General features: G+C 54.5%; 2 long non-coding RNA genes across 2 annotated transcripts; both read left to right on the top strand.

Annotated features, from left to right (window-relative positions):
• Nucleotides 1-1,653: 1,653 nt before the first annotated feature.
• LOC131585137 (uncharacterized) lies at nucleotides 1,654-3,271 on the top strand. The gene is made up of 5 exons (XR_009278868.1): nucleotides 1,654-2,408; nucleotides 2,487-2,528; nucleotides 2,623-2,785; nucleotides 2,869-2,948; nucleotides 3,026-3,271. It is a non-coding gene; the product is annotated as an uncharacterized LOC131585137 (long non-coding RNA).
• Nucleotides 3,272-5,039: 1,768 nt separating this feature from the next.
• On the top strand, nucleotides 5,040-6,697 carry LOC131585136 (uncharacterized). Its single transcript, XR_009278867.1, has 4 exons — nucleotides 5,040-5,954; nucleotides 6,049-6,211; nucleotides 6,295-6,374; nucleotides 6,452-6,697. It is a non-coding gene; the product is annotated as an uncharacterized LOC131585136 (long non-coding RNA).
• Nucleotides 6,698-8,378: the final 1,681 nt, after the last annotated feature.

The raw sequence follows: 8,378 nt of genomic DNA, 5'->3' as shown, positions 1-8,378 counted from the left end.
CTCGAGGCGGCGGTTGGCAGGGCTTCGTGCCTGGCCTCCGCAAAGAGTTCGGCTCTGTCAGCCTCTGCCCTGTCTCAGGGCCAAACTTAGGTAGGGTAGGGAGCAACTGTGGATTGCCTGGTCCGGGCTAATGGACATCTCTTGGGGCCTATGGATAAGGAGCATCCCCGGTTGCAAGCGTAGGGTTCTAACTAAGTTTGTAGGGTTCAGCGGGGGAGCTTGGCAGTGACACAGAGAGGTTGAGGGAGGGCTTCAGAGGTCGAGGGCTGGAGACAAACAGTGAAAATAAAAGGGGTACAGGTTGGGATATAAGGTAGAGTACAGGACTATTCAAACCCTAAACAGCAGCCCTAACAGTGCTCCCGTTTCCCTGAGGCAGCTGCAGGCAGGAACCCTAAAGCAGCAGAGTGCCAGAACCCCCGGTACTGCAGACAGTACCCCTGGTGCTAGGGTCAGCCAGGAGATAGTGGGGGGACGATCCGTAGGGTTGGGGAAACAGGGGGTTTCCCGCCCCGCCCCACCCTGGGCTCTCGGTCCCTCCGCAGCCGGGGATTGCTCCTACCCCTCCTCGAGGCGGCGGTTGGCAGGGCTTCGTGCCTAGCCTCCGCAAAGAGTTCGGCTCTGTCAGCCTCTGCCCTGTCTCAGGGCCAAACTTAGGTAGGGTAGGGAGCAACTGTGGATTGCCTGGTCCGGGCTAATGGACATCTCTTGGGGCCTATGGATAAGGAGCATCCCCGGTTGCAAGCGTAGGGTTCTAACTAAGTTTGTAGGGTTCAGCGGGGGAGCTTGGCAGTGACACAGAGAGGTTGAGGGAGGGCTTCAGAGCTCGAGGGCTGGAGACAAACAGTGAAAATAAAAGGGGTACAGGATTCGATATAAGGTAGAGTACAGGACTATTCAAACCCTAAACAGCAGCCTAACAGTGCTCCCGTTTCCCTGAGGCAGCTGCAGGCAGGAACCCCAAAGCAGCAGAGTGCCAGAACCCCCGAGAGCTGCAGGCAGTACCCCTGGTGCTAGGGCCAGCCAGGAAGAGATAGTGGGTGCTAGGGCCTACTGCTGTCATATAAGCTGGGGTTTCCATCCTTGGGGTACCCTGGGTTCCCTGTCCCTCACTGACTGGAGAGTCTTCCTCCCCTCCTTGAGGTGGCGGTAATTTGGCTGTGTCAGCCAATACTGCTGTGAAGCAAGCCTCTGCCTCCCTGTGAGGTGAAGTGTGCAGCCCATGAACCTGGGCGTTCTCTAGAGAAGGTAAGTGCTGGGTTTTCACAGATGTGCCGCTAAGATCCTGCATTGATATTTGGTCTTCTAGATTGTAGCTGACGAGGAGACGACATCCTGGCGATGGCAGGAACTTCCCGGATAGCGCAGTGGCCTTCCTGGGCGTCCTCGTGTGGATCCTCCCCGCCGGGCATCCGAGAGCTGAGTCGGAGGCTGCGAATTGCAGAGGGGCTGAAATCGGGGTGCCGGGTCGGGACTGTGGACCTGGGGTTATGGAGTCAGCTCTGGGGACGGGGAGGTCCAGGCTGTGGCCCCTTAGGCCACGTGAAGGGAGAGCCTCACATTTGTTCAGAGTGCTGAGGTGTGCAGGACAGAGCAGTCCCGGGGCATGTAGTATCACTTGTCCGTCGTGTCTTTTGTGCCTCTTGTGTTGTACGTGCCTCGCCTTATCTCTTCTGGGGGCTTACCAGAAACCCCGGCATCACTCCTCGCATCTCTGATCTCTGGGCTCCTCAGCCCGACACCATCGAAGCTTTGCCTCGGGAGCCCTCAGAGGCCTTGGAATCGCGTCTCTCTTTTAAAAGCATCCGATCGGATGTCTTTTAGAGGTCTTGTTCCGAGCTGTGTCAACAGCCGTGCGCCGCGAGGATCCATTGCTGCGGCTTAGGTCTTGAAGAAGCGCAGAGATAGGTAGGGGGCTGTGGCCCTCAGATTCTCGGGCATCCGTCTTGGCAGTTGCTGGAGTTTGTCATTCCATCAGCATCTTCTTCCTCCCGGGTTCTGCGAGCTTCATCAGCTCGCCTTCATTCTCACCCGGCTCATCTCGTTCCGCGTTCTCTCGGTCCTTGCGGCCGTTCTTGTGGCCCAGAGTTTTGTCTCCCCATTGTGTCCCCTCGTCTGTTGTCTTGTGTGTCACGGGTGTCTGGGTGTAGTTGTCCCGGAGCTGCTCTGTCCTGCTGCCCAGCCTGGGTGTAGGTGTAAAAGGCCCAGTCCCAGGCCCCTGTAATTTGAAATTTGTCATGTAGGGTGTAGTTGGAGTCTAGAGGGTATTCCTAGATCCTCACAAGATGTCTGGAGCTGTGAAGTTACCCTGCAGCACTTTGACTTTTGTCTCAGCTTTCTTTCAGATGCGGACGGATGAAATCGGTGGCAGAGCGCCCCATCCAGGGTAAGGGGGTTCCCGCGAGAAGGTAAGTCAATGTTTGTCTTTTCAGGGCAACTGGAACCGGTCACTGTGTGACAGGTCTCCTCTTTGTCTTTATTTTTAGGAAGTAGAGCCAGCTGGCAGCAGTCAAGGCGAAGTGGGCAAGGTGAGCATTGACCGGTGGAGGGAAGCTGTTGTTACCGCTGGGCTCTCAGTTTCTGGTGCAATGCTAAGCCTCCCATCTTGTTTGCGTGCTTTAGGCGGTCCAGTCGCGTTTCGCTGAGACGTCCTCGCCAACCGGCCGGCACAGCTGCTTCGCCGCTCCCGTGAGCCCTGCGGAAGCGTTACGGAACCGTGTGACGGAGCCTTTTCCACGTAAAGGGGCCGTGTGGGTGGCCTTCAGGAACGGGCCGAGGGGTTGTCGTGAGTTGGGGATGTCGGGAGGAGGAGCGAGGGTCCCTTTGAGTTTCAGCAATGCCGCATCACTTTGTCTTCTCTTAACTCAGGCGCGCCCTGTGACGACGGCGTCCGGCTCCCGGCGCGGCCGAAGCGTGCGGCCTCAGGACGTGGCCGTTCGCAGGAGACCGTGAGTCGCGGAATTGTCGGGTTTTGGCTGATGCCCTGCAGAGATCATCCGCTGATTTTCTGTTTTATTTATTGTAGCTGACCGAGAGACGGCTGCCTGGCGATGGCAGGAACTTCCTGGATGGCGAGGCGGCCTTCCTTGGCGCTCCATGTGGATCCTCCCCGCCGGGCATCCAAGAGCTGAGTCGGAGGCTGCGAATTGCAGAGGGGCTGAAATCGGGGTGCTGGGTCGGGACTCTGGACCTGGGGTTATGGAGTCAGCTTTGGGGACGGGGAGGTCCAGGCTGTGGCCCCTTAGGCCACGTGAAGGGAGAGCCTCACATTTGTTCAGAGTGCTGAGGTGTGCAGGACAGAGCAGTCCCGGGGCATGTAGTATCACTTGTCCGTCGTGTCTTTTGTGCCTCTCGTGTTGTACGTGCCTCGCCTTATCTCTTCTGGGGGCTTACCAGAAACCCCGGCATCACTCCTCGCATCTCTGATCTCTGGGCTCCTCAGCCCGACACCATCGAAGCTTTGCCTCGGGAGCCCTCAGAGGCCTTGGAATCGCGTCTCTCTTTTAAAAGCATCCGATCGGATGTCTTTTAGAGGTCTTGTTCCGAGCTGTGTCAACAGCCGTGCGCCGCGAGGATCCATTGCTGCGGCTTAGGTCTTGAAGAAGCGCAGAGATAGGTAGGGGGCTGTGGCCCTCAGATTCTCGGGCATCCGTCTTGGCAGTTGCTGGAGTTTGTCATTCCATCAGCATCTTCTTCCTCCCGGGTTCTGCGAGCTTCATCAGCTCGCCTTCATTCTCACCCGGCTCATCTCGTTCCGCGTTCTCTCGGTCCTTGCGGCCGTTCTTGTGGCCCAGAGTTTTGTCTCCCCATTGTGTCCCCTCGTCTGTTGTCTTGTGTGTCACGGGTGTCTGGGTGTAGTTGTCCCGGAGCTGCTCTGTCCTGCTGCCCAGCCTGGGTGTAGGTGTAAAAGGCCCAGTCCCAGGCCCCTGTAATTTGAAATTTGTCATGTAGGGTGTAGTTGGAGTCTAGAGGGTATTCCTAGATTGACACAAGATGTCTGGAGCTGTGAAGTTACCCTGCAGCACTTTGACTTTTGTCTCAGCTTTCTTTCAGATGCGGACGGATGAAATCGGTGGCAGAGCGCCCCATCCAGGGTAAGGGGGTTCCCGCGAGAAGGTAAGTCAATGTTTGTCTTTTCAGGGCAACTGGAACCGGTCACTGTGTGACGGGTCTCCTCTTTGTCTTTATTTTTAGGAAGTAGAGCCAGCTGGCAGCAGTCAAGGCGAAGTGGGCAAGGTGAGCATTGACCGGTGGAGGGAAGCTGTTGTTACCGCTGGGCTCTCAGTTTCTGGTGCAATGCTAAGCCTCCCATCTTGTTTGCGTGCTTTAGGCGGTCCAGTCGCGTTTCGCTGAGACGTCCTCGCCAACCGGCCGGCACAGCTGCTTCGCCGCTCCCGTGAGCCCTGCGGAAGCGTTACGGAACCGTGTGACGGAGCCTTTTCCACGTAAAGGGGCCGTGTGGGTGGCCTTCAGGAACGGGCCGAGGGGTTGTCGTGAGTTGGGGATGTCGGGAGGAGGAGCCGAGGGTCCCTTTGAGTTTCAGCAATGCCGCATCACTTTGTCTTCTCTTAACTCAGGCGCGCCCTGCGACGACGGCGTCCGGCTCCCGGCGCGGCCGAAGCGTGCAGCCTCAGGACGTGGCCGTTCGCAGGAGACCGTGAGTCGCGGAATTGTCGGGTTTTGGCTGATGCCCTGCAAAGATCAGCCTCTGATTTTGTGTTTTATTTATTGTAGCTGACCGAGAGACGGCAGCCTGGCGATGGCAGGAACTTCCCAGATGGCTAGGCGGCCTTCCTTGGCGCTCCATGTGGATCCTCCCCGCCGGGCATCCGAGAGCTGAGTCGGAGGCTGCAAATTGCAGAGGGGCTGAAATCGGGGTGCCGGGTCGGGACTGTGGACCTGGGGTTATGGAGTCAGCTTTGGGGACGGGGAGGTCCAGGCTGTGGCCCCTTAGGCCACGTGAAGGGAGAGCCTCACATTTGTTCAGAGTGCTGAGGTGTGCAGGACAGAGCAGCCCCGGGGCATGTAGTATCACTTGTCCGTCGTGCCTTCTGTGTCTTTTGTGCCTCTCGTGTTGTACGTGCCTCGCCTTATCTCTTCTGGGGGCTTACCAGAAACCCCGGCATCACTCCTCGCATCTCTGATCTCTGGGCTCCTCAGCCCGACACCATCGAAGCTTTGCCTCGGGAGCCCTCAGAGGCCTTGGAATCGCGTCTCTCTTTTAAAAGCATCCGATCGGATGTCTTTTAGAGGTCTTGTTCCGAGCTGTGTCAACAGCCGTGCGCCGCGAGGATCCATTGCTGCGGCTTAGGTCTTGAAGAAGCGCAGAGATAGGTAGGGGGCTGTGGCCCTCAGATTCTCGGGCATCCGTCTTGGCAGTTGCTGGAGTTTGTCATTCCATCAGCATCTTCTTCCTCCCGGGTTCTGCGAGCTTCATCAGCTCGCCTTCATTCTCACCCGGCTCATCTCGTTCCGCGTTCTCTCGGTCCTTGCGGCCGTTCTTGTGGCCCAGAGTTTTGTCTCCCCATTGTGTCCCCTCGTCTGTTGTCTTGTGTGTCACGGGTGTCTGGGTGTAGTTGTCCCGGAGCTGCTCTGTCCTGCTGCCCAGCCTGGGTGTAGGTGTAAAAGGCCCAGTCCCAGGCCCCTGTAATTTGAAATTTGTCATGTAGGGTGTAGTTGGAGTCTAGAGGGTATTCCTAGATCCTCACAAGATGTCTGGAGCTGTGAAGTTACCCTGCAGCACTTTGACTTTTGTCTCAGCTTTCTTTCAGATGCGGACGGATGAAATCGGTGGCAGAGCGCCCCATCCAGGGTAAGGGGGTTCCCGCGAGAAGGTAAGTCAACGTTTGTCTTTTCAGGGCAACTGGAACCGGTCACTGTGTGACAGGTCTCCTCTTTGTCTTTATTTTTAGGAAGTAGAGCCAGCTGGCAGCAGTCAAGGCGAAGTGGGCAAGGTGAGCATTGACCGGTGGAGGGAAGCTGTTGTTACCGCTGGGCTCTCAGTTTCTGGTGCAATGCTAAGCCTCCCATCTTGTTTGCGTGCTTTAGGCGGTCCAGTCGCGTTTCGCTGAGACGTCCTCGCCAACCGGCCGGCACAGCTGCTTCGCCGCTCCCGTGAGCCCTGCGGAAGCGTTACGGAACCGTGTGACGGAGCCTTTTCCACGTAAAGGGGCCGTGTGGGTGGCCTTCAGGAACGGGCCGAGGGGTTGTCGTGAGTTGGGGATGTCGGGAGGAGGAGCGAGGGTCCCTTTGAGTTTCAGCAATGCCGCATCACTTTGTCTTCTCTTAACTCAGGCGCGCCCTGTGACGACGGCGTCCGGCTCCCGGCGCGGCCGAAGCGTGCGGCCTCAGGACGTGGCCGTTCGCAGGAGACCGTGAGTCGCGGAATTGTCGGGTTTTGGCTGATGCCCTGCAAAGATCATCCGCTGATTTTCTGTTTTATTTATTGTAGCTGACCGAGAGACGGCTGCCTGGCGATGGCAGGAACTTCCTGGATGGCGAGGCGGCCTTCCTTGGCGCTCCATGTGGATCCTCCCCGCCGGGCATCCAAGAGCTGAGTCGGAGGCTGCGAATTGCAGAGGGGCTGAAATCGGGGTGCTGGGTCGGGACTCTGGACCTGGGGTTATGGAGTCAGCTTTGGGGACGGGGAGGTCCAGGCTGTGGCCCCTTAGGCCACGTGAAGGGAGAGCCTCACATTTGTTCAGAGTGCTGAGGTGTGCAGGACAGAGCAGTCCCGGGGCATGTAGTATCACTTGTCCGTCGTGTCTTTTGTGCCTCTCGTGTTGTACGTGCCTCGCCTTATCTCTTCTGGGGGCTTACCAGAAACCCTGGCATCACTCCTCGCATCTCTGATCTCTGGGCTCCTCAGCCCGACACCATCGAAGCTTTGCCTCGGGAGGCCTTGGAATCGCGTCTCTCTTTTAAAAGCATCCGATCGGATGTCTTTTAGAGGTCTTGTTCCGAGCTGTGTCAACAGCCGTGCGCCGCGAGGATCCATTGCTGCGGCTTAGGTCTTGAAGAAGCGCAGAGATAGGTAGGGGGGCTGTGGCCCTCAGATTCTCGGGCATCCGTCTTGGCAGCTGCTGGAGTTTGTCATTCCGTCAGCATCTTCTTCCTCCCGGGTTCTGCGAGCTTCATCAGCTCGCCTTCATTCTCACCCGGCTCATCTCGTTCCGCGTTCTCTCGGTCCTTGCGGCCGTTCTTGTGGCCCAGAGTTTTGTCTCCCCATTGTGTCCCCTCGTCTGTTGTCTTGTGTGTCACGGGTGTCTGGGTGTAGTTGTCCCGGAGCTGCTCTGTCCTGCTGCCCAGCCTGGGTGTAGGTGTAAAAGGCCCAGTCCCAGGCCCCTGTAATTTGAAATTTGTCATGTAGGGTGTAGTTGGAGTCTAGAGGGTATTCCTAGATTGACACAAGATGTCTGGAGCTGTGAAGTTACCCTGCAGCACTTTGACTTTTGTCTCAGCTTTCTAAGCATTGCATTATTTGCTGCCCAATGTGGGGTTCAAAAGAGTAAGAAAAACCTGTACTGATTACGTTATATTGGTACTTCTGTGTGTTGGGATAAAGGACTTTGTAATGGTGTTCCTTAAGTTCATGTCTCTCAGGGTTGAGCCCATCATGTAGTTGTAGTCTCTGAGCTTTTTTTCAAGTTTTAATGCCTTTCTTGTCCCTAAGTTTATTTTTTTATCCAAAAATAACTCAAATCTTGTCCCTAATACATGACTTTTACCAAGTAAAAGGGCACAGATTAAAATAGCTGTTATGCTAAACTCAGTAATAATGATTGATAAAAACTTTATAAAAGTACTGAAGTTTGTACCAAGTAGCTTTAGTTTTTAGTTTCTTTGTCCTCCCCTACATCCCAATCCCAGTAACATGTTTTAGAAGTGTATTAGTAATTATACCCAGTTTATTAGAAGAGCAGCAACAAACCCCACTACACTCTTTTTACTAATAATTCATACCACATCATAAAAGTAAAACAAAAGACAGAAAAATATATTAAACTTAACACAACCCAATGTACTTAAAAAAACTTAACAACTTACTAAACTCAAAACCATTCAATGAGCCCTAAACATTACTAAAAAAAACCTAACCCAATTGCTACCTTCTAATTCATAAATAATAATCAATGCTCTATAAAAATAATGGAAGATCTCATTAACAATAAAAAAGATTAAACTCCTAAAAAAATAAGAAATAACTACACAAACAAACTCCCTGTAAAAATCCGTCATATAAATATTCATATCCCCAAAAATACAACTAATAAAAACCGCCAAAGCACTAAACAGGTACATGCAACTACAAAAATAAAAAGATCAAAACCAAACTGCAATTAACCATACAAAACAAAATTGTTCCTAACTCAATAATC

This window comes from Poecile atricapillus, chromosome 15 (genome assembly GCF_030490865.1).
Source record: "Poecile atricapillus isolate bPoeAtr1 chromosome 15, bPoeAtr1.hap1, whole genome shotgun sequence".
NCBI classification, from domain to species: domain Eukaryota; kingdom Metazoa; phylum Chordata; class Aves; order Passeriformes; family Paridae; genus Poecile; species Poecile atricapillus.
This window is presented reverse-complemented; position numbering and strand designations above follow the sequence as displayed.